This window comes from Vulpes vulpes, chromosome 1, assembly GCF_048418805.1.
Source record: "Vulpes vulpes isolate BD-2025 chromosome 1, VulVul3, whole genome shotgun sequence".
Taxonomy (NCBI): domain Eukaryota; kingdom Metazoa; phylum Chordata; class Mammalia; order Carnivora; family Canidae; genus Vulpes; species Vulpes vulpes.
Window position 1 is genome coordinate 142,609,684 of NC_132780.1, and position 15,225 is coordinate 142,624,908.

Sequence of the window (15,225 nt, forward strand, 5' to 3'; positions counted from 1 at the left end):
CCTGTGGGGAGCCTGATGTGACTCGAACCCAGGACCCCAGGATCATGCCCTGAGCCAAAGCAGATGCTCAACCTGCTGAGCCCCCTGGGCGCCCTTGTAATACACCTCTTTGAAGACATGCCCCAAACTGTTAGTGCAAGTTTCTGTCAGGTACTGTGGCTTTGGAGAAGGCAAAATGTTTCCATAAAAATTAAACAGATTCATTTTAACAGACTCTTTCTGCCACCTTCTCCTAGGGAAATTTTTTATAGACCTTAAATCAAGATTTAACCAAAAATCCATAATAATGGTATTGTGGTAATTAAAATGGTATAGCTATTTCGTTTTGCCAGTTAAAGCCAAGGATAATAGAACACCAAGCCAGGAGCCATGTAAATGTGCAGGAACACTGTGGGGTGGGTAGTGAGGGTCGGAGATTATCATGTCTTCCCATTCTTTTTAGCAAAAATGTCTCAACTTTTAAAAATGTGGGGGAGAGATTCCCACTCATGGGCTTCACAAGGTTCGCAACATCAAAAGCAGGTCCATACCAGAGGAATTCCTGAACAGGAGTATGAATGGCTTTTTTACAAGATGCTAAGTGTTCAGGTGATGTTTATGGGTATAAATCAGGGAATTGTTCTGTTTTTAAATTCCTAAAAAGCAGTTTGTGTTTTGTGCATTTCTTTTTCTCTGCAGAACTCCAGCAATACCCATACCTCTCACCCCAAGCATCTTCAAAGCTATTTAAATTGAATAGAATAGTTGAGAAGATGGTAGCCTATTATTCTGTTGCGATTGGAAGCTAGGTATTCTCTGTTGACAGTTAACTTTTCAGGTTAACCCTCCTGTTCTCTGTTGACCTCTGACTTGTTACTTTGAAGGGCACCACGGTAGAGGCTGGTTTTCTTTCTTCAGTACAGCTCTGTTCCTGTTTTATTGTTTTAGCAGTGTACTATCGAAGTAAAACTCTGGTACTTGCTAATGTTTTAAGACAATAAATCTGATAAGTGGTGGTACGTAGAATTACTTTTTAATTAAAAAAAGTTCCGCCAGAACCCGTTTGGCAACATAGTTCTCATGCATGGCTAGGCAGTTTCCAGTTGTTTCTGTTTTTAAGAAATTTCAAGATTTTTCAGTTTGTTTTTTTATTCAAACATTCCCTCCGATTGTTAGAAACAAAAATGCCTTAGTGTTGGCTGGCGCAAAAATGAGATGTAAAAGTATTCCTGGAAATGAAAGCGAGCAGAGAAGTTTCTCTGCCCAATCAGTAAGAAAATATTCAGAAACAGATAGGAAAAGTGAGAAGCAGAATTTCGGTCCAGGGTGTCAGCAACAAAGGCAAAGTTTTAATCAAATGTGCATGATGTTGGAATTAGATTCTCCCTCCTGCTCCCACTAAAAGACCATCCTTGGGTTTTCTCCTGTTCTGCCAAATACTCCCTCCCAAGCTTTCGATGTGTTCTATGGGCCACACACACCGGAGTAGGGCTGTCTGTCATAGAACCCAGATGCCCAGCTGTGGAAGAGATTCTTTCAGCAGCATCCGTCTGTTTCTTGGCAAGACTTTCAGGCAGTCTAAAGAAAACAGTCCTGGAACAGCCTTTGGGCCTGCCTTGTGGTTAATGCTGTGCTGGTTTGTATCTGGTTCCTGCTCTGACCTTGCGGGTCTGGATGCTGCTTCCCCTGAATGTCTGTATGTCTCTCTTAAAGAATATTTGCAATTTTACTTCGATTTTGTGAAATTCCCGTGGACGTCTAGAGAGGCCTTGCCCTTCTTTTGGTTGTTTCTCTCACTGATTCAAAGGGAGGTGGATAGGAATTGGAAGGCACAGATCTTACGGGAGGGAAAGGATCTTTCTGCAGTGCGCCAAGTGCATTGGCAAAATACAAAGTAGTTTTCATGGGTTTATTTTCAAACCCAGTGATCTTTAATAGTCTGAAAGGGAGACTTAGTTCAGTTCATAGCCAACTACTATAATAAAATTCAGGTTCAGGGGTACACTGGCGTGGGTTGATGTATTCTCTTCTTAGGGAATATTCTGAGGCTTAAGGGTGGTCTTCTTTGAAAGCGCTATTTAATAGCTGTATTCTTTGGTTTAAATCTTTATTTTTATAGCATTTGTGTTGTTTCGCACTGAAGGGATTTTATTTTCCTATTCTCCTGATTATTTTAAGGTTAGCAGTTGAATGTTGCTAAAATTTACACAAGGGAGTGGTTCTCCGTTACCCTCCCCCCATCCTGCCCTCCTCCAGGCCTCCTACCTGCCAATTGTGTCTGAAATAATTTCCCAGCAGTGCTGTTGACTTTGGGAGATGCAGTATTTCTGGTTCTTGGTGTGTGTGCATGTGTGTGTGTGTGTGTGTGTGTGTGTGTGTTCCCTAATATCTGGCTGATAATTAGTTGTTACTCAGCTTGGAAGTTCTGTTCCTTTCTCTCCTCTTGACCCACTCAGAGAATTAACATGTGGTAGTCAAAGTGGGGGTGCCTTATGCATGACGACAGGTGCTAATCTTCAAGGAAATTTACCTTGCATTCCACCCATTAAGGGTATGGTACATAAAAATGGCTTAATGTCTCTTTGAAGGTGTCAGTGGGCATGTGTGGACCACACAGAATGGGTTTCACTGAAAGTAATAGAGTGAAATTGTCTGCATAATTATTTTCGTTGGATTGAGAATCAGCAGCCCTCGTTGGGTTCAGGAAATAAACCTCTGTTAAAACCATATGGCACTATTCTCAGAAGAGATGTTATTACAGGGCCACTTCCCTCTGAAATTTTGAGTCAGGAGTTCTTGAAAGGAGTCACATATGTTTGAGAATGAATGTCAAGTTTTCTTCCTCCGGTGTCGTTATGAAAGTCAGATGTTTTCTTGCCTTTTTCACGAATGCCACCACGGTCAACAGGTACAAGGTGCTTGGGAAGAGGCGGGCCACCTTGGGTATACACGTTGTGAATTATTATCTGGGCCAAGGGATTTTGTTCTTAAAAAGAAAAAGTACTCTTAATTCAGTGAAACATGTGATTTGTCAACACTGAAAACACATCTTGAGGTTAGGGTAATTACATTCTGTCTGCCCAGGCCCTTAATGCAGATTCAGTGGCTAGAAAATTTTCCTAACTACTTGTCACAGTACTGGTGTGCTCCAGAGATAGCTGTGTCAGAGTGAAAGGTAAAGCGAGGGAGTGCAGTTTGCATACCAGTGGCTAGGGAATATTTTGGGAAGAGCTAAACTAGGTACATTTGTTAAATAACACCCACGACAGTTTTAGGTTTGTATTTTAAGTATTTATATCTATTTAAGTACTTAAGTACACAATACATTGTGCACATTGCGATGATTCATTATGCATTTTGCTTTTTGGGGGGCGGTCCGATTTAGTCTTTGCTGTAGAAGGAGTATAAGCAAAAGTTGATTTTGTTCATTTCTTTTAATGAGCCTGGAAAATTCTCAATCTGTAGAGCTTACTCTGGCTGTACATAAAGCTAGGAAGTTCAAATGTCTCCTTGAGTGCCAGACTCCCAGCAAGTACTTACTGGGTATTAAGTCTCGCTTTTCATTACATACTGTAGAGGAAGAGGGCAAGACAGCCATGACTGAATGGCTAGAAGGCTTTTCAGTTGCCTTAAGTGTTTTTATAATGAGAGTTGGGTTTTACTAGATGGAGAGGCTGATAGAGTATGGATTCCATCAGCCCCCGACCCATATTCTGGATTCATTCATATATTTATTCAACGTATGAGTGCCTACCATATGTATGTTGAAAAGGGCCATAGGAATTCAGAGAGGACTTAGTCATATGCATGGCTCAGAAAGAGGCCGAATCTTGGAAAAGGATAAAGCATGGGTGTTGATGACGGTGACTGTGTGGCAGAAAGTGATAGAAAATGAGTAAGGGCCTAAGAAGGTGGCAGCAGAAGTGACATGGAAGTTCAGAAGCAGTTTTACTTCTGTCTGGGGGTTTGGAAGGAAGGTTTTATTGAAGTGAAAGTATTTGAGCTGAATCTTGAGTATTAGTAATACAACTTATATAATGGCAGAAATTCTTGAAATGAAATTCTAGGTGGATAGATGGTGAGTTTCAGGAGACTTAACACTAAATTTCTTTTATTTTTGTCATAAAAAGCCCTCCAAGCCCTCCCCCTTGACTCTGGCTCTCTTTGCGGGTCTGCTGATGGACGTTTTAGCATGGCCCAGTGCTTCAGCTTGAGTTTTAGCAAGGTACCTCAGCCTCACCTGTCAATCAATCTTCTCTGCTAGTCTAGGACCTCTTCTATGTTAGGGGCTAAATAAATTCCAGTGCTGTTTTCTCTAGTACAATTCTGTCTTTTTTTTTTTTTTAAAGTTCTGTAGTTTCTGACTTCTGGAGCTGTGCTAGTTCCGATGTTTTTGCTCATTGTAGATACTCAGTTGAATGTAATTCGGTCGAACAACGTAGATGAGGTAATGGAATTAACTTCTTAATTGCATATCGAAGTCTGTTTTCAGATTAAGATTAAGGAATGAAAATTTATACTGTGAACTGGTACATAAGATTACAGAATAGCTAAGGGTCTAATTTTGAATTTATAGAAAATAAGCCCATTACAAAACCAGTAGAGGTGATCATCATATTTCTTCAAGGGGAATTCTAAATTGTTTTAGATTTTAGCAACCTCTGGAGTTCAGTTTTTATCTAGGGAAAAGGAAAAGGTCTAAAACCCTTCAGCCCAACTTGGTGGCTCAGACTTTTTTCCTAGAGTCCTTTTATGTGCATTTATTAGTCAGGTTGCTGTTCTATAAATGATATCACTCGTGCTGTTTGCATTGGATCCCTGCCATATCTCCATCCATAACAGATGGCTTCTTTTTTTCCATCCCCGTGTAGATTCTTCAGGGTTTGTTACTTTCTGATGGACCACAGGAGTGAGCAAGGGTGTATGTGTGTGTGTGTGGGGGGGGGGTAGAGATGAGGGATTGCATTTATTTTATTTTGTTTCCGTACCTCACTGGAGTGCAAATGGCACGATGAGAAGTGCTCAAATATGCTGCTCCCTGGGAATCAGGAAGGAGCCTTTCTCAGAAGATAGGCTGGGAAAGACAGTTAATTAGAGAGATTTTTGCTATGGATTCAGGTTTTCGTCTGCTCTCCTTCATCTCTGAGGTTGGCTCTGATTTTGGCTTCCCCCATGCAATATTTAGACCACAACAAATTTTGCTTATTCCTTGACCTGTACAAGTGGTAAATACAGAACCACAGTCTGACTTGTGACTTGGCCCAGAAAGGGCTGAATATGTCCTGTGGGCACCTCAAACTGATGTCCCACACATGTCTGGGGTTCCCCACCTCTACTTCAGCCACACTTCTCTACTCACATAGGGACTCCTTCGATTTTACGAGTTTTGGGGGCCTCACAGTTCACCCAGGTGACCAGATCAGAAACCCGAGACTCATACTCTCTGCCTTCCTTGTTACATCTGATTATTCTGTTGTCTGGATCTGTGCACCGTTCCCTTGTACCCATTAGCACTGCTTTAGCTTGGTTCCCACTCTCACTGTTATCTCCTGGCCTGTAACACAGATGTAATTTCCTCACTGGCTTAATGCCCCTAATCGCACTCCCTTCTAGATCTGTTTACCCCCATACGTAGATAGGTCCTCCTAAACTGTAAACCAGCTCATGGGACACCCTGTGCTTAAAATACCTCAGTGGTTCCCTGTTACTTACAGGATGAAGTTCAGACTTTGTGGCATGGTGGACAAGGCCTTTCAGCATCTGATCTGTGCACCTGCCTCCCACCCACACCCCTGGTAGCTGAGCTTCAGCCATGCCAAATTGTTTCATTCTACCCTTTTTAGATCTTTTTGTCTTTGCACTTCCTGTTCCTTCTGCTTGGAGTATCTTTTTTTTTTTCTTTTCTACATTTGCTTGACTGCGTTTTACTCATCCTTAGATGCCATCTCTTCTATAAGCCCTCTCTGGCCACCCTTGGAAATTAAGCATTTGTTCATTGGCTCCCCTCTGGCTTTGTTCAGTCTTTGATGATGGTGTTTATCACATTACTGTAATTATTTGCTTATCTGATGCTTCTTTTAGTATATAGTGTGCCCCCTAATTCAGCATAGTTCATGGTGCATAAGAAATTTTAATTGATATATGGAGATCATATTTGCAGAGTGGCTTTACCTGCATAAGATGTTCTCACCTCTATCAATTTCATTTCATCCTGGCAATATTCCTGTGATGCACATACTTTGATCCTCATTTGACATATGAGGAAGTTTGAGTCATGGGAGGAAGTTGAGTCACAGAGATGATAGATTATTTGCCCACAGCTCCACAACCAAGTTAGTGGCAAATCTAGGAACAGACAGCAGGTTTTCTGCTCCTTGTGTAGTCAAGCCCAGATTTAGCTATGAGATTCTCCTTTTTAGTCACATACAGGCTGGCTAGGTCTTTTAGTGAACTTTTTTTAAGTTCACTAATTCTCTCTCTCTCTCTCTCTCTCTGTGTGTGTGTGTGTGTGTGTGTGTGTGTAGCCCAGAGTGAAGATGAGGTATCCAGAGCATCACTGATTCTTAGAACTGGAAGTTAGATAGTCTGTTATTTTACAGATAAGAAGGTTCTGTACCTGAGAAGTTCACAACCTAACCATTTGTGGTGGACCCACATCTCCTCATGAGGCCTGCGGTGTTTTTCTTACTATATATTGGGCAATCATCAGTTCTCTTGAGTAGAGTTTTAGTGTTCAAATTCCTGGGTTGTTAGTAGGATTTTTTGAGCCATTAGGCCAGTTAATTCTTGGGAAGACCCTATCCTGAGAGCAGAAAGGATATCCTTTCTGTGAATATTCTCAGGGAAAAGCCTGTTAAAGAGCTAAGACTCAGATGAGAAAGGATCAAAGGTGATGTGCTTTATTTGGTTACACCACTTTTCAGATTGTACTACTTCTTTTCCAGTGAGTGTCATGGATTCTTGAGCATGTGCCATTTTGAAAAAAACAGAACAGATGACCAAAAACAAAGGCATATAATTAGGCTGATACATAAGAATACCATGTTGCAAGGAAAGGTGAGTTTCTAGTCAGAGGGGTTGTAGTGTCATGGTATAAACAGAATGTAAAGCATCTTTGGTCTCTAGAGGACAACGTTCCCAATTATATGAAAGAGATCCAGAACTCCATAGTATCACCATATACTCAGTAGTTTCATGATAGAGATACCAATATACATGTATTATGTGGAAAAGCTAACACTTTATACATTTCACATGGGCAGAAGAATTCACCAAACTGTCATTGATTAAATAATTCAGCATGAAGCTAGCAGACAGAAATTCTTAAAACTTAACACTGCACTTGCTTTTGAAAAACAAAAAAGTTTTAATTTTAATCACCCGAAGGGATTTTTTTTTTTTTGGATATTCAAAAAAAATTGACTATTAAGCTGGTGTCTCAATAGTGTTCTTCACTTGAGGTAGCCTGAAAATGAGCACCAACTCACTTCCTTTGGATTGAAAAGAATGCATTTTTCTCATCTGTGCCTCACACACACACACAAAAGGTTAAATCTTGCTATCTCCTAACTCCATTTAGCACTCCTTTCGATTCCCTTTTATATAACAATAACTTGATCCTACTCAAAATACTTGGCACCTTTTGTGACAGCCTGGAATGTAAGAACACTTTAGCAGATCTGAATGTGAGTGAACTCCAGGAGTTTTGGAATGAAGAGGTAGAGTTCTCAGTTCTTATTCAGAGTTCACAGAAGATAAGAATACCGGGATTAACACAATAGACTCCTTTCATTTCCCGAGGCTGAGTAAAGCAATTATCTGTCTATCAAGACTCTAGTAAATGGTGCAAGAGCATTAAGGAGGGGTGGGTGGACAGGTGGATGAGCGCTATTCCATTGGAAAGCGGTACTTGGGTAGGAGGGGATCCTTTGAATTTAACTTGTTAACCGTTTTATTTTGCAGTTTATATCATGTTACCCTTGCAGCTTAGAAAGAAAGGATCTTTTTTTTTTTTTTAAAGTATATATATCGTCATCGTCGATGGCATTTTCAGTTCCTTGCTCATCTGAATTTTATTAGGGGGCTTATTTCAAAGACATCTCCTGTTTAATCATGTTTAAACAATCTGTTTAAGACCTGTTGTGTAGATATAAACACAATAGCCCTTTAATGTAGTAAAACAGACTTCTGACAGACACAGCACACAGCAGACATCCATCCATTATTGCTTAAGCCACTGTTCCTTCCATGCCTGACCTGAGAGGGTAACCACAGAGCTCAGCTGACAGCCATCGCCGTTCAGAAGACCCTGACTTGCCCGTATTAATGTCTAGCGAGCCGAGAACTGCCGAGCAGCAGACAATCAGAGAGGTCTTAGACTAGATTAAAGCTAAGTACCTTAAATCTGGTTTAATGGCTGTGTTTACATCTCCTTCTTCTTCATTCCTTTAAAAAAGTAATCAGGTTTTGCAAGCGTTAAGAAAACCACCTCTTCTTGCCAGCTGGACTAGGTCCAGTTGAAGCCAAGAAATTCCCCCTCCCCTTTCTTCTTCTGTCTTTTTCTTTTTATTTCCTCTATGATCTTCACTGCCATTCAGCACAGCAAGACCGGGCTGCGGGAGCTGGCTAAGTTTTTCCTTGGTTATTACTTTTTAACGTTTTCTTCCTGTTACAGAGCTGGGAAAATTGAAAATGATGCTCTGCTTCTGTCGCGGCATGTGTCAAGAGAGGAGCCCTTCACACTTTTAATTATTTCTGCGTACTGTTTTTTTCCCCCTCTGCTTTGGACACACATACGGTTATATAACGTATGTCTGAAACCATAATAATGAAAGGGAAACAGGGACGATTGCATGCTAAGGGCAGCCCAACAGGATCCAGGAATTGCGTGACAGTCTGTAGGCTGGTTGTCACTGGCCTCTTTGAATAATAATGCCATCCATGTTTAGCAGGGTTATTGGCAAATAAACAGTGATGCTTTTTGTTCGGCTGTGGAAACTACCATGTCCACTGCTTAAAACGTTATCATTAAAAAAAAAACTTTACATCTCTCAATGGGATCTCTGCAGACGCTCGTGGCACAAAACTGGGGTGTCTGAAGCTTCGTATAGCAAAAGAAGGCAAAGGAACTGTTTTCAGAAGTGTAACAGTCAAATTTTACTAAGTTTTTGAGTGTGTGTGGGATGTAAACATAGAGATCTTTTGTTCATTTCCCAGAAACTGAAGGGAGATGAGAGATGCAGTTTCAGATGGCCCAGGATGGTTGTGGATTTTGGGTTGTCATTAGTTGGACAACAAGACATGTGGTGATGAAACAGAGTTGGGCAGATGGGGTATAATTGTAATGAACTCTCTCAGAAGTAAGCTTCTCTGCCTTTTCTTACTGTTCTTTTTGGGCCTTTTCTTCTCAGCTCCCCCGCCCCTTCCTTTCCTTGGAGGTAGAGGAGGACTGAGACAGGTCAGGGGACTAGCTCCCAGGGTCACTGCCTACCTCCACGATTTCACACAAGTCACAGAATTTTTTTTCCTGGGCATCGGTTACTTTTCTAAAGTGAAGAATGTGGCCTGGGAATCCCTCTTCTCTTCCAGCTCTGAAAAATTCTCACTCGTGTAACCTTACTTTGAAATGGGAGTGAAGAGGGAAAGATCATCCCTTGGAAATGACAGGCGAAGAAGTCAAGGACAGTGGGATTGGAACCGTTCAGGGCCAGAGAATGTGGAGGTAAAGGGGCCGAGGAAATGAGGGGTGTTTTAGGACACGGGAGCGGTGCTACAGTGAAGTCAGCCAGGTTCTCCGGGAGCTCTTTTTTTTCCCAACTTGCAAAAAGTATTATGTCTCCCCTTGTGTGTTTCCATTATATTTTCATCTGGTCTTTCTTTAAAAAATTTTTAAGCCTTTTTTTCTTCTTGCATCCTGTGAGTTTCTTTTTCTTTAGATGTCTCAAGTTTTTTTTGAGTCCATTATTTCAAGAAAAAGGATTACACTCTAAGCATATGTTTTTTGGAAGCTATTTCCTGATGTGTGACTGATCCTGGCATAGCCTGATAGCCCCTTCAGTCTTTGATGGTCGTGATTTGCCACTGCCTGAAATCTAAAAGCTATAAAGGAACTCGCAGTTACGATACATGCATGTTAATATTTCACAATTCTTTCATTTATATATTTATTGAAAAATCTTGAATTCTTGAACCTTTATAAGCCCAAATTTTGGAGTAGGCTGTCCCTCAGTGATCTCGCTCATGGGTCCAGTTGCATTTAAAAAATGGGTTTGGGAGAGTGAACTTTTTACTCACTCATCTAAACTGGCGCCTTTCGTTATTAAAAGAAAGCAAATTCAGTTTTTAACATTTTTTTTTTCCTACAAACTGGAGTTCCTAGAATATTTCTATGGAGTCTATGGCTTAACTATGTAATTATGTCTCTTGAGTAGATTATGTTTTTTTCTTCCCATAATTATGTTTTTACCCAAGAGACTGGAAGGCTTCAGACCTCTCTTGGGTGAAATTGTTCTTCCTCTCTTCTTCCTCGATAAACTCTGAATTCTACATGCCTGACTCTGTTCAAGGGCTGAAAGGGGGGCTCTTGAAGATATGTGGAAGTGATTATGATTTTTTTTCCTTTAGAAATTGGTTTATATATTAAGAAGGGCCCTTAGAGAGACGCTCTGTTAGTTCATTTTTGAAATGCCATCAGAGAAGAATCTCCTGGAAGGAGATTTGTTTATGATCTGTGGTCCTCTGTCTGAAGCCACACACTAACATGGCTCTACGGCTGTCTCCTCTCATGAGCTGTCTTTTGTGAGCTCTGGGGCCCCACGCACATGTCATGTTGCATGGCTTCTAGTGGCTCCTGAGGACTAGAGGTTTCTTCAGCATGAAGGCAATTTCTTAGGCCACTTTACTGTTCTAGTCCAGAAATAGTTTTTGACCTGAACCAGACAGCACATACTTAGGAAAAAAGATGACTCAGCAGCCTTTCCCAGCAAAGAATATAGACTCATCAATTTTACTGTGGGAAATGTTTCCCAATGACTAGCTCTTTTTTTTTTTTCCTTTCTTCTCCTCCTTTCTTTTACTGGATAAAAGGAGAGGTAATTCTAAAGTTATCAGTGTTCTTATTTATTAATTCAATAAACATTTGTTGTGTGCCTTCTTTGTACCTAGGCTCTAAATTATGTGTTAGACATGAGACATGACACCCATCCTCAAGGGGTTCACAGTCAAGTCCAGGAGAATCTAAGATAATAGGGTTTGAAATTCTATATAAATATTTTATATCCATTCAGAGTCAGCTAATGCTTACTGAATGCCTACTACACTTAAGTATAACTACATGTTGTAGACAAAAAAATAATGGTAGTGGCTTTCAGCTTGCTGAGATGGAAACCAGAGGGCTCACTGAGGCCCTAGAGACAGAAGAGACCAGGACAGTGTGATGGCCAAATGGAGATGATGGGGTGAGGGTATTATTAGTGGAGGAGACAGCTTGTGCAAAGGCACAGGGGCTCTCTGAAGAACTATGATAGTCCAGTGTGAGTAGAGCATAGGTGGGGAGCTGTACAGTTGTAGCCATCTGAAATGAGAGTGATAACCTATATTTGGACCATATTTTCTAGGTCTTTCCAAGTCTTTGTTTTCCATGCTGGGCTCAGGGAGCTCTGTTCAATTCAATAGACAGTGTTAGATAGTTGAAAGTTGTTTTTTTTTTTTTTTTTTTTTTTTTTTTTTATAGTTGAAAGGTTTTGAGCAGATGAGTAATGTTAGGATTTAGGGGCTGAAAAAACTTTAGAAATTATGGAAATGAACCCTTTACTTTTGGTAGGCCCAGAGGGCTCCTTTAAATCTCTTCCTGTGGTTGGCCATACAGCTAGTTGGTGTCCTTTCATTTAATCCAGACTGCTTTCCCTGGTGTATTAGCCACAAGTGAGAGATTAGGAGTGGTTCTGGTGGAACTGGAGAAAATGAGGGCCTATCCCTTTGGAAACTAGGAATGGCCTTAACCTGGAGGCTGGGGTCCAGGAAAGGGAGGTGGCAAAGGTATACCTGGGTTGGATTTTGAGTCCTGGAGAGTAGAAAGTGGTGGTATTAATGGAAATAAGGAAATTAGAGGAGAAGCTGGTTGGGACTGTTTGTAGTGGGGGCAGGGTATGTCAGGGAGAGGCAGAGGGCTTAACTAAACATTACAAGCATCACAAGAGTATGGTCTTTGATTTTTAGACATTCACAAACCACCAGTGAAATGTAGTCATCTGAATGTAAACAGAGAGGAGTTTCACTTTTCTTCGTGGTATTTCCATTTTCACACATACGTAGGAATGCAGAAAATCAGGGTTTTCAGTCTGGAGCCTCAACAGTTACAAAGCATTTGGATCCCAACTTTGCATGGCTCCCTTAAGAACTCCCTGGAGTCTGTGTAATCTCCCCTGTTATGTTGCTTTTGCTGGAAACCATCTAAATTAGGTTCTTTGAGGTGAACTAAGGCCCATCCTTAGTAGTAGAATGCCAAGTAATTTCATTTGGAGTAGAATTTGGGCTTTAAAATTAGTCCACCTGTTCCCGAGCCTGCAGACACTCCTTCGTGTACCACTTTCAGCGTAGAGAGATTAGAACCAAGGCTTCATTTTTTTGTTGTTGTTTTTCCAGAACTACTACGGAATAGCATCTCTGTTGCTCTATGACCAATTTCCTCTGAAAAATGGCAACTCTTTCTTTTTTACTCCAAGGATCATTGTCAGAGCATCTTAAACGAGTCTCTCCTGTGGCCTGAGGCCTAGAGTATTGGACCAGCTCTCCTCCCACACACTTGTTGACAACAAAATTAGCTAACATCTTCCCAGGGTCACCCCTTCCTCCAGGCAAGCCTGAGTGCCTGGCAGAGGCGGCTCTTGGGTTGCCAGAGTATCTTTTCAATAGTTGGGATTAAAAAAAAGATTTGTCTTAAAAGGCCGAGTTCCCATATATATTGTATAGTTTAGAAGAACTAATGTGTAGTTGCAAAACTAGAGACATCAAGTGATTTGAAGAATAGCGTGCTTCTGTTGAGATTCATATCACGTATGTGTTCAACACTGTCTTGTCTCACACGATATTTATTATCATGTTTCTGTCATTTGTTCTCTAGCTCTCCTCCTTTCTTCTCTACTTATCAGAATTCTACTCAACATTCTAGGACATGATGATCTCATCATCCGTGAGGGCTTCCTCTTTCCTATTAGTCAATATCAGTTCTTCCTAGAGCAGTTTATTGTGTGTGTGTTTTTTTTACGTTTTTCTTTTATTATGAAAAATTCCAAACATATTAAAAGAGATTATATTCAATAAAATCCCATATACACATCTCCTTATTTTATAACTAATGACATTTTGCTATATTTGCTTCATCTGTTATTTTGCTGGAATGTTGCATTTTTTTATTTTATTTTTTTAAAAGATTTTATTTATTTATTCATGAGAGACACACAGGGAGAGGCAGAGACACAGGCAGAGGGACAAGCAAGCTCCCTGTGGGGGGGGCCCTGGGATCACACCCTGAGCCAAAGGCAGATGCTCAACTACTGAGCCACCGAGATGCCGCTGCTGAAATGTTTTAAAGCAAATACCAGACATTGTGACATTTATCCCTAAATATATATGGGTTTAGCTCTTCTAAAAAATAAGGGCATATTCTTACATAATCGCAAAAAGCATTACTTCCTTAATACTTTAAAATAGTCCGTATTCATATTTCCTCAATTGATCTCCCAAACCTAAGCATTTTAGTGATTGCCCTCATCGTAGCTTTATTCATTTACATTTGCTTGTCTTTCTTCTCTTACTAGACTGTGAACTGCTACGGGACAAGGATGTTATCTGGAATAGTTTCTCTCTCCTCCTCCTTGCAATGTTTAGGAAGATGCCCCGCACATACCCACGCTAGCTGGCCTAACGGACCCAGATGTAGACTTGGTATTGGTTCCTCATTGACGGTCCATTGCAGATCTGCCTTTTAGCTCTAGTTATTTTATTTTAAAATTGTATTATCATGATACCCAGGAGGGAAGTAGATACCCAGTAAGAGAAGTGAGTGCTTAAAATCAATTTAAAATACTGATGTCAGAAGGCGAGCTGCCAAACCTCGTGCCCTAGCGATTGGTGAAATGACTTGACTATGCCCCGTGAGAGTGAGCTTGCTGTGATAGAGTGCCCTCTTTGTGAAGTTGCCTTTTTTCTGAAAGTACACTCTTTTGGAAGTGCTTCTTGGCGTCCTTCAGGAGGAGTGCTCTAACTGGTGCAGTGCATCATGCATTGAGTACAGTGCATAGAGTGTGAAGATCTGGCTGGGGGCCCACACAGCTTTCCATGGTTGTTAGGCAGTTCTCAGTTAACTTTTATAGAAATGGGCAAAATGGGTCCCATCACAGAGGCAAGTTTGTTTTCGTAGTTCACATAGCACAGTTTCTAGGTCTTCACCTACTGCTTTCAGATGCGTGATCTTTTAAGCAGAAATCCTAATGGCAGGATCCCGAGCTTGCCTTATAAACACGGTGCCCTTGTACGATGAGAGTGGGGTCAGAAGGGATGGGACAATCAACTGCACTCAGCTTCACTCTTGTTTAGGGACCTAACTGTTCCACATGCGTCTTTGCTCTTAAGGATGTGTGAATGCTGTGACCTTTTGATCATGCTTTCTTCTCGTGCCCCTGAGTTTATTGCAACAAAAGTCATATTCAGCCAAATACACTCAACTTCTTGAAAGAAATTTCTTCTGAAAATTACTTTTTTTTCCTTCCCATATTAAATTCACTCTTGACCATGATTTTTTCCTGGTGCTGCAGTGGTTATAATCTAAAATAAGCTGGTTGGCAGTGGGAAGGGAAAGGGCCCGGGGCTAGCCATCAGAAACCCTGAGTTCTAGTCCTGCCACTGACTATGTGACTTTGGGCAAGTCACTTCCCCTCTCAAGGATTCAGGGTCCTCATTCATAAAAGAAATACACTGCCCTGAAATTTAGAGTCAAAATGATTCCTGTTGCCCTTTTCAGCTCTCTGATTCTGAATAACTTGCAACAATGCTAAAGAATTATAGAGAGGGCTCTTTCAGAAAGCAAGCAAGCGATTCAGCATTCACTTAAATAAATGTCCTTCAGGGACATTTCTTAGCAAACACCAATAAGGACTGGTCTCTAAAGTAATGCTTTGCCTGCTGGATTCACTGGATGGCCAAATAAGAGAAGAGGTTTTTTTTGGGGGGGAAAAGATAACATTATCC

At 40.9% G+C, this 15,225-nt stretch overlaps 1 protein-coding gene across 7 annotated transcripts in view; it reads left to right on the forward strand.

The window, feature by feature from the left end:
• Nucleotides 1–15,225, forward strand: part of RUNX2 (RUNX family transcription factor 2) — a 225,452-nt gene that overhangs the window by 47,367 nt on the left and 162,860 nt on the right. The gene's annotated exons all lie outside the window — the stretch shown is intronic.